This window comes from Vulpes vulpes, chromosome 12, assembly GCF_048418805.1.
Source record: "Vulpes vulpes isolate BD-2025 chromosome 12, VulVul3, whole genome shotgun sequence".
Taxonomy (NCBI): Eukaryota; Metazoa; Chordata; class Mammalia; order Carnivora; family Canidae; genus Vulpes; species Vulpes vulpes.
This window is the reverse complement of record NC_132791.1, coordinates 97,150,807-97,161,436: the sequence shown is the minus strand read 5'-3', so window position 1 is coordinate 97,161,436 and position 10,630 is coordinate 97,150,807. Positions and strand designations below refer to the sequence as shown.

At 42.1% G+C, this 10,630-nt stretch overlaps 1 long non-coding RNA gene across 1 annotated transcript; it reads left to right on the top strand.

Annotated features, from left to right (window-relative positions):
• Positions 1–320: 320 nt before the first annotated feature.
• On the top strand, positions 321–9,420 carry LOC140594650 (uncharacterized). Its single transcript, XR_011995720.1, has 3 exons — positions 321–430; positions 6,938–7,153; positions 7,880–9,420. It is a non-coding gene; the product is annotated as an uncharacterized lncRNA (long non-coding RNA).
• Positions 9,421–10,630: the final 1,210 nt, after the last annotated feature.

The window sequence follows — 10,630 nt, the reverse complement described above, 5'->3', positions numbered from 1 at the left end:
TCCTACTTTTTTCTTTCCTCCCTTAAATGAAACAGGATGGCAAAAGTGGGCTCAAATTGGGTATTTCCTTTCTCTCAAGTCAATTAAGCTCTGATAATATCCCAACAGATTAGGCTCTAGTTAACTAGTTTCTTCTGAGGGCAGACCTTGTTAAGAACAGAGTGCTCTGTTGCATTCAACATTGTTTCCTTGCCCCTCCCTTTGCAGGAAGCAGGAAGGAATTTTTCTCTGATATTTGCTGTGGGAATCTGATTGACTTCCTAAAGGTAAAACAAAAGTAGGGGGACCCTGGAGTTCTTATATCTCAAGAGTTGACCACACTGAGCCTGAAGTAACTGTCAATTACAGTTCATATTTCTGTATTCCAGGAGGGTTTCTGCATCCTGGCACTGGTTCCCACAGAGGTTTCCTTTCATGGTTTTCTGCTGTGGTAAGTTGGAATTCTCTTCATCTGTCTGTTTCTCTAGTTCCAGGGCGGCAGTCTGTTCCATGACCTTATTTCTCTAATGGTTCTAATGAGAGTTGTTGATTTTTCAGTTTGTTTGACTTTTTATTTGTTTGTTAAGAGGGGATGGATACTTATAAGCTCCTTACATGCCTAAACCAGAAACCAGGAATATTCCTATCCCCTCAATATTAGGAAGCACTGAGCATTCTAATAATTTCAACTTCTTGAGAAAGAGATCTTCTGCAGTCTTCTGAGCATCCCAGTCTGGGTTGGTTTCTCTCTGTGGCCCATGGCTGACCTTCTGGAACCTCCCTTCACCCTCATCCTGGAAATATCCTCCACCTGCCTTATTTGTTAAATTCCATGTTTCCCATATCTTGGGTCTTCTTGTCTTCTTTCTTGGTTTACTTCTTCCTTTTTATGAAGTACATTGTCCCATTGCTTGATGATGAAGGATATTTGAGAAGTATTTGTTTTTAGAGCTTGAATGTGTAAAATTTTCTTCATTTTACCCTACTACAGGACCAAAAGTTTGGCAGGTGGAACTCAATTTCTGTTAAAAGGCATTGTTCCATCGAGTCGTAGTTTGCTTTCTTGACTATTCCATTTAATACATTTAGCAGAAGGTCAAATGTAGAGGTGGTTACATAAAATCTAGGACGACCATTCCAGACCCTCCGTGGAGGAATGGTTGAGATTTTCTTGCCCATCTTCTTGCCCCTTACTTCTCTGCATGTTTAAGATGCTCTGCTTCTGCCTATCCAGAGAAGACTTCTCAAAGGAAGAAATCCCTCCTTTGTTGGGTCATCCGATTTCCCAGTCTTCCCCCTGGCATGTCTTCATCCAGGTGTAAATCCTCTCCCTTTATGGCCCATATCACTTTGTACTTGTCATGTATTCTGTATTGTGCTGTGCTTTCCCCTCCTCATCTCCATGTATTCCTTTGTAAACTTAAGCCTGGGGGTCAAGGCTTTACGATTCCTGTCTCCCCAGAGCGACTAGGCCACAAAAATTGTTTACTTGAATTCAGTGGAGATGAAATTTATTCCAGGACAAAGAAGTGTATATGCACAGACATCATTTAGCCCAAATACTTCTGCGTGGAATTCAGTACTGAAGTAGACAGGCGCATTATTTTGGAGGTTCCCATCCAAATGAATTTAGGGGAAAGTTGTCACCTACCTCCCTGAGTGGTACTAATGACTCCACAGAACACAAGACATAACCTATCCCCCTTCTTCTGTTGCTGACCCCAAGCTAACACCCGGGGACACACCTGTCATTGCAACCACCTCTAAGATGAAGTCTGTATTCTGACAAAAGTGCTGCATTTCAGCACCCACTGTTATTGGTCTATTTATTATTAGCCAACTGCTTATTCTTCAGCTTGAAAAACCTTGTGGAAGACTATTCATATTGAGAGCTAACATGTAGTATATGCGATTGTGCTAGAAACTGTTCTAAGAGCTTCAGCTATTTTAACTAATTTAATTCTTATGAGGATCCTATGAGACAGGTTTTGTAATTCCCATTTTACAGATGAGGAACAGAGAGGTTTAAGTAATTTCCTCAAATTTAAACACCAGTGAGAGCAGAATTGGGCACTACTGTGTTTCTTCCCTTTGCCAGCTAGAAAGCACTTGATTTATTTTGACTTGCTTTGGGGGATAGACAAGACAATCCTCATGCAATGAGGGCAAAAATGCTTTTATGCGGGGTGAGTGTGAAGACCACTCAACCTTGAACATTTCCATATAAAACATGGGAGAAAGCCTGTGTATGGATGAGCTCTTGGGGATTATCACAAGATCTCCCATCTTCTTCAAACACCCTAATTGAGGTACTTAGGAAAGTATTAATGGGTAAAGAGCAAAGAATGTCAACTAGCTTGACACAAGCAGATGCCAAGCAGGTATATTGATTTGAGAGCCCACACAGGGATCTCAGGGTCAGGGTTTCATTTGTTTTTTTTGTTTGTTTGTTTTTTTCATTATTTCTCAGAATGAGGGACCAGAGTTTATACATTCCTAACCAAAGGGTTGCAGCAAGCAAAGGCATTTCTTAGGGATTCATATATATTTTTTCCATGTAAATATAATGATAAATGATAATAAGATGAAAAAGAAAAAAACAGATGAAGACAAAACAATTCTATGCTGAAAAACGTATAGACTTTTTGAAAAGTAACATGTATTTATATTTATGTTGATATGTTTATCTATGTATGCACATTGCATGGTATGAGCATGTGTGTATGTACATGTGTGGTATGTGCATGTGTGTGTGTGGTGTGAGCATGTGTGTGTGTGTGTTTATTTGGATCTCCGGCAGAAACTTGAAGTGCCCCTTCTCAGGCCTCAGGGATCACAGGATACCGAGTGTGTTTCATTAGGGCAGTGTTGAGTACTAGTTACGGCTAATGAGCTGGAGAAGCTGAAGTCACGAAGAAAGCAATAAGAATTTAACCCCACATGTGGGAGCCAGTCTCCAAGAGGGCCCCCAATGATTTTTTCTTCTTGGTTTCATGCCCTGGTATAACCAATAGGATTTTGATAATATGGCAGTGTGTGACATTTAAGACAAGGTTATAAGAGGCATTGTACCTTTTTTCCACCTTGCTCTTTTGAACAACTCACTTTGGGGGAAGCCAGCTATCCCTTTGTGACATTTAGGCAGCTGTAGGGACAGGGCCACCTGGCAAGAAGTAAAGAACCGAAGCCTTCTGCTGGCAGCCAACCAAAACTTCTGCAAGCATCCACCTTGGAGTCGATCCTCCAGCCCCAGTCAAGCATTCAGATGACTGCAGCCCAGGCCAAAACCATGACTGATCTCATGAGAGATCCTGAGCCATATATAACTAATATAGATAATTAATTGAGACACATTTTATATACCATAAAACATACTCATTTCGATTTCAGTGGTTGTTAGTATATCCATGGAGCTGTGCAAACACTACCATAATGTGATTTTAGAATATTTTCATCATTTCAAAAACAAACTCCGTACTCAACATCCATCTCCCCAGCCCTAAGCATCTACTAATTTGCCTATTCTGGACACATGATATCAATGGTGTTATATGCCATGTGGCCTTTGGTGTCCGCCTTCTGTCACTTAGCATAATATTTTCAAGATTTTTCCATGTATCAGTACTTCATTCCCTTTTATGGCCAAATAATATTTCAGTGCATTGGTATACCACATTTCCTTTATTTAGTAGATGATGGACATTTGGGTTGTCTGGATTTTCTGACTTTATGAATAATATTACTGTGAACATTTGTGTACAAGTTTTTGTGTGGACATGATGTTTTCACTTCTCTTGGGTATATACATAGGAGCAAATTACGGATCTTTGTGGTGACTATATGCAGAAACTGTTGAGTAATTTCCAGGCTGCTTTCCAAAGCAGCTATACCATTTTATGTTCCCATCAATAATATCTGAGGGTTTCAAATTCTCTACATCCTCATCAACACTTATTATCATCCATCTTTTTTTATTAAAGCCATACCTGTGAAGTGGTATCTCATTATAGTGGTTATGATTTGTATTTTCTGGATGGCTTTTGATGTTGAACATCGTTTCCTATGCTTATTGGCCACTTGTATATTTTCCATGGAAAATTTTCTATTCAGATCCTTGGCCCATTTTTAATGGGATTACTTGGGGGTTTTGTTATTATTATTATTATTATTATTATTATTATTATTAATTATTATTATTGAGTCTTAGGAGTTCTTTACTTACAATAATCCAAGTGCTATGTCAGGTATATGATTTGCAAGTGTATTTTCCATTCTGTGGGTTATCTTTGCACTTTCTTGATAGTATTAATTGAACACAAAAGGTTTTAACTTTAATGTAATTCAGTTTATCTACTTTCTAAAATTTTGTTGATGGTTCTTTTGGTATCATAGCTAAGAAACTATTGCCGAATCCAGGCTTATAAAATGTACTCCTGTTTTCTTTGAAGAGTTTTATAGTTTTATCTCTTACATTTGTCTCTTGATCTGTTTTAATTTGACTTTTATATATGGTGTGAAGTAAAGGCCCAAATTAATTCTTTGGCATGTGGCTATCTTGTCCCAGAGCCACCTGTTGAAAAAGCTATTCTGTCCCTGTTGAATAGTCTTGGCACCCAAAATGATACAAATCAGTTGACCATTGACATATGGGTTTATATCTGGACTCTTGATTCTATTCCCTTCTTCTATGTGTCTATTGTTATGCCAGTACAACACCGTTTTGATTACTGCTGCTTTTAGACAGTTTTGAAATAGGGATGTACATGTCCTCCAACTTTTTCTCCTTTTTCCAAGCAATGAATTTTCTCAGTTTTTAGTTTATCTGGGAATGTCTTTATTTCACCTTCATTTTTAAAAGATAGTTTTGCTGATCATATGCTTCTTGATTCAGAGGCTGGTTGATTTTTCTATCAAAGTGAATATGGCCTTTGGCCTCCATTATTTCTGATGAGAAGTCAGTTTATTGAGGATTCAGTCAATCTTATTAGCATTCCCTTGCATATGATGAGCCATTTTTCTCTTGTGGCTTTTAAGATTGTGTCTATTGTTGGCTTTCAGCATTCTGACTGTGATGTGTCTAGGTGTGGCTCTGTGCTTTCATTCTACTGAGAATTAATTGAGCCCCTTGTACGTGGAGGTTAATTCCTTTCAGCAAATTTTGAAGTTTCCAGCCATTATTTCTTTTAATATCTTTTTCAGTTCCCTTTTCACTATCTTCTCCTTTTGGTATACACAGCATATATCTGTTGATGTGCTTAAAGATGTCCCACATTTCTCCAAGACTCAATTTCTTTCTTTTCTTTTTTCCTCTTTTGTTCCTACTGCATAATCTCCATCTATCTTCCAGTTTGCTTATTCCTCCTTCTCCCAGCACAAATCTGTGGTTAAGTCCCTCTACTGAAATCTTCACTTCAGATATTACATTTTCAACTCTAGAATTTCCATTTGGCCCTATTTTGTAATTTGTATCTCTTTTATATTTGATATTTGATGAGACATCATTACACTTTCCTTTATTTCTTTAGACATGGACTCCTTTAGTTCTTTGAACATATTGAAAAAAGCTGCTTTCAGGTTTTTGTCTGCTAAGTCCAACATCTAGCTCCCTTAAAGGTAGTTTCTATTTCCTGCTTTTCCTCCTGTGCTTGGTCACACTTTCCTGTTTCCTTGCATGTCCTCATATTTTCTGTTGAAACCTGGACATTTTAGATAATATATTGTAGCAACTAGGGATACTGTTTTTTTTCTCCCTTCTAAGGACTGTTGCTGCTGTTGTTTACTTAGTGAGTTGACTTGACCAGTTCAGCAAAATCTATTTTTCCTCTACTGTGCGGCCTCTGGCATCTCTGCTCAAGCTTTTTCCCATCAATTTTATCTTGAAGTCTGATTTCCTACAGTCCCCCCTGGGTCAGCATAGGTTATCAGTGAGCCTATGACTGTGCAGAGCTTGTAGGGAAGCCCCCTGAATCAATGATTTGTACTCGATCTGGATATGATTTAGAGACTGCTTTCACTGTTCAGTGAGTTTTATCCATTGCCCTTCTTTCAGCCGGGGGCCAGTAGCTCAGAATTTTTGTCTCCTTTTACTTACTCTTTGGAGGACTCGGCCTTGGGCATACACACAGAGTTCCTGATCACCGGGGAGACTGCAGGTTTAGCTGAACTCTCTTTGTCTCTTTCCATGACCTCCTCATTAAGCTTCTGGCTCATCTGCTTCTATATGTAGCATACCCAGTTGTTAGCCTCCACTAATTGCTGGTTAATTGCTCCATTGTTCTTACTAATGACTTGGGGCATAAATTGCTCCACAGTCTGATCCAGTGAAAGTAGAGCCCCTTGGCAGGATCAGAGCTTTGGTAGTCTTATGGCTCGCTCCAACGTTTTCCTGGGAAGAATGTCTGTGCTTTGGATGAGGAGTCAGGGAGGTGAGGAGGTAGGGAACTCACTCTTTACCAGCTGCACCACCATCCTTACCAAGCAGGAGCTGTGTGTGGGGAAGGTAGGAACTGGCGCTGTCAGATGGCCGCCCCACCACCCAGTATAGATCTTCCACAGCCCAGAGGTGAGGTTTGGGGTTGGGGTAGAAGATGGAATATGCCAGTATTCACCAGCTGCCAAATGTGCCGACATTAGATCTTCTACCTCAGGAAGCTGGAGGAGATGGGAGCTGCCCCTCAGTTGTTAGCCTTGACCTAGCTTTTGGGAAGGTCTCTAGTTAGATATAAATAATTTGGTTCCATTTCAAAGACAGTAAGAATAATATCTCTCATCTTACATGCTCTTCTTCAATGTGAGCTCCATCAGAAGTTGAGGATTTTTTCCCTATTTCCTTGGGTGGGTTGAAGGCCCTGTGCCTGTTTTGACTAGTGAAATATAGGGGAAGTAATGCTGTTCCCTTGGATGGAGTTTTAACTGGCCTTGAACCTTCTCCCTGCATCTCACAATACTTGCTTCCAAGATACACTCTCCTAAGATCTAGCTATCCTGCTGAGAAGCCAATCCACATGCAGAAGCCATGTTGAGGTGCTTCTGGTGGTGTCCCAAACTGAGCTTCCAGTCTATAGCTAGCACCAACTGCCTGCCATGTGAGTGACCAATCTTGGATGTTCCAGCCCAGATGAGGCCCCAAATGACTTCAGCCCCCACAGATGGCATCCTCAGCCGAACCACCCAGGTAAGCCCAAAAGATCCACAGAATCGTAAGAGGTAATAAAATAGCTGTTGGATATTGTTATTTTAAGCCGTGAAGTTTGACTCAGTGTGTTCACCCACCTGGAAGTTCCCCAAACCCCATTGTTTACAGGATGTTTCATTACATAGGCATGATTCATGAAATCACTGGCCATTCATGTTTGAGAATCTGTAGCCCTTCTTCTCTCCCCAAAGTCAGAGGGTAGAGATGAAAGTTTCAACCCTCTAATCATATGGCTGGTTCCTCTGGCTGCCCGCCTCCATCCCAAAGCTGTCTGGAGCACCACCAGGAGTCACCTCATTAATATAAAATGAGGTGAAGTCTAAGGAACTTGTTATGGATAACTTATACTCTTATCACTCAGGAAATTCCAGGGGTCTCAAGAGCTCTGTGCTCCAGGGACATAGACCAAATATATATGTTTTTTTCTTGTACTACAACCCTATATAAGCAACATCTACCTAAATCAGTGTCTTCCAAACTTATTTGGCCACGATCCTTAAATATGTCTCACCTTCTAACCACGTATGCAAACACCACACACACAGATATATGCAGATGCATATATAACACTGAAACTAAAGTTTTGTACAATTTCTAGGAAATCATATTCACCCTCACTGCATGCAATATACTCTGATATTTTCAATCCAGTTTAAGTCATTCCTGTTCCATTCCGTTCCTCCTTCTTCCTTTTTCCTTTCAAAGGCTGGTTCCAATCCATGAAATGATTTTCCTGACCCACTAATGTGTCTCAAGCCATAGTTTGAAAGACACTGTGCTCTCAGTAGCCAAGACTTACTATGTCTCTTCTCTGAGGCCTTACGGAGAAGAAGGAGAGAGAAGATACTCTTTGCCAAAAGGAGTCACCTCCTGGACCAGCAGGTGAAGATACGCCTCAGAAATGGCACCACCCCCTTCCTTCCTGCTAATGACGTGATAAGCTGCAAATTTCTCATGCAGAGTAAGAGATCAGAGCTCAGTGAGTGTCAACTGTGTAGCTGTAAAGAAGAATGAGAACAGGTGATGGATGGCAGCAGAAAGACTTACATCCCTTACAGACGGCTCTCGCCCACGCAACAGCTGAACACATGTTTTTCAGTCAGTCACTTATTTCAGAAATCCAAACTGCTGTCCTAGGACCCTCTTGGCTCTGTACCTGCCCTCAAGCGTGTACTTGAGTCTTTGTGTCCCCCACCGCCAGTCACACCTCTGCACTGTCCCGAGAAGGCTGGGTGAGCTCACCACCACACACCAATAGCCGGAAGGCTGACCATTCTAGAGATCTCTTCCAGAGCTGTGGACATAGAAAGGGAGTCCTCGCCTAGCACTGGAAGAGGGGGTCTGGCTTCAAGAAACAAGTGTGTCCCAGAAAGGGTGGCAAAGGGCTTGGTTCCTAGAGATGTCATGCCCAGCCTTGTGAGTTGAAAGACACATGTTCTTTGTTATTCTAGAGAAGCATATGGCTTTTTACGCCTTCTTTATTCTTCCCTCGGTTAAATTGCTATGGAATTGTCTCCTTGTCTCCCTTCTTCTAATGGACCGTGTCTAACATCTGTGCAGTTACAAATGGGGCATGCTCATTTGTGGGTTTATGGAGCTTGAATAACCTCATGTCTGCCACGGACCTGCTGCCCCATGCAAACAGCGAGAAGCGGGGGGCACTGCTGGAGTGTGAATTAGGTCAGTTCACAGGGCAAGGAAAATTAATGAAGCAATGGGTATTAAGGACAAAAGAAATCCTAACCTAACTGTCCTGGAATATTGCTTAACCTGGATTCATTTGCCCTCTCTAAAGCTTGTACATGACATGAGCGTGGCATTTCCTGGGTTTTATTTTTTATATTACAAATTTAACATGCATATTACAGAGAATTTTTAAAATATAAAAAAGGAAACAAATCAGTCATAATCGTGCTACTCAAAGAAGACTACAGTTATTGTTTTGATTTTTTTTTTCACTCATTTTATCCCAGGCATGAGTGTACTTGAGATGCATTGGAATCATTAAACTGTATATGCAATTTTGTAATCTGCTTTTTAAATTCCCCATTATATTCCCCATGTTGTCTTCAAAAGCATCCCACAAAATATTTTTATCTCAATTTCTCCTTCATTCTTATAAAAAAATATGTGTGTGCTCCGTCAATATCTTCAAAGATAAACAGATTTGGAACATGCAGTGTTTGGGTGTTCTAGATTTTAAAAATTAGTGTCCTTGGCAATGACAGGCCAAAGTAAAGAAAATACAGGCCTTTTTAAATTTTTCTGCAATTGCTTTGAAATTAGGCTCTCTCTGTAGGGTGACAGTTACCACCAAGCACCTCCTGTACTTGGTGGTTACTGAGATGTGCATTTGTGTCTCCTGGGAAAGAGGCCTAGAACCCTTTAAGTAGGATTAAAATCCTACTTTTTTAAAAAGGGGACAGGCTACCAATCTGAACGCTGGATTTTTCAGAAGGGGAAAGTAACAAAAGTCTCTTTTCAAATCAAGTAATTGTGAGGTTAAGTTGGGCCCATTAAAACACGGTTTGCAGTCCCCCGACCTTGAGGCACAGCCTTTTCAAACATGTGGACAGAAGACTTTAGAACCCTCCATAACTGCTGGGAAATGGGAATTCTTCCAAACTTAATGGATTTTATTGGGGGGGGGGATATTTAATTTCACTTTGGGAATAGAAAGTGGGAGTCGATGGGGGGGACCTTTTAAAAAATTATAAAACTCTTCTCTTGTCCCCCTCCAGCTGTGTACTTACAGTATTGTTCGGATTTTCTTAGAGGACCTAAGGCAGGTGGCATCAAGCCAGCCCTCCCCCGCCTCCCTCTAAAGCCCCCTGGGAGCCGAGTGCGGGGCGCAGGCTTGATGGCCCGGCCCGCGGAGGACAGGGCACCTCGCTGCCCAGATGGCGCCGCCGCCTGCCTTCCTGCCAAGGACGGGACAAGCCGCAAATTTCCCGCCGACCATGTGTGATCTCTGTGGTCTTCCTCCCAAGCTCTTCCTCCAGCCACCCTCGACTGCAAAGGCGGCTCTACTCCTGGCTCTCCAGTACCAAGTGGCTTCAAGAAAGAGAAAATAAGGACACTAGGCCTCTGGGCCGTGGAGTGGCCCCATCAGGAAGCTGACGGGGAGTAAAATGCCACCTACACGGGGCCTCTGCGTGGCCTTGAGTGAGTGTGTCCCAACGAGCTTCGGAGTTTTCACCTGGGCCACATAGGTGCCGTGGGACAGAGTGTCCCGGGTTTCTCTGGGTGCCAAGGAACCGAGGGCCTGGGCCTGCCTTTGAGAGCTGGTGCGAAGCTGTCCTCCTCCTCCTCCAGGGCTGCGAGGTGGCAGGTCTTCCTCCCTCTCCTGGCACCAGGGCACCAGGCTGCAGGGACAGCGCTGGGGCCTGAGTGACAAGGAGACGAGCTGGGAAAGGCTGTTTGCGGGGAGGAGGAGCAGCCCAGAACCACCAACGC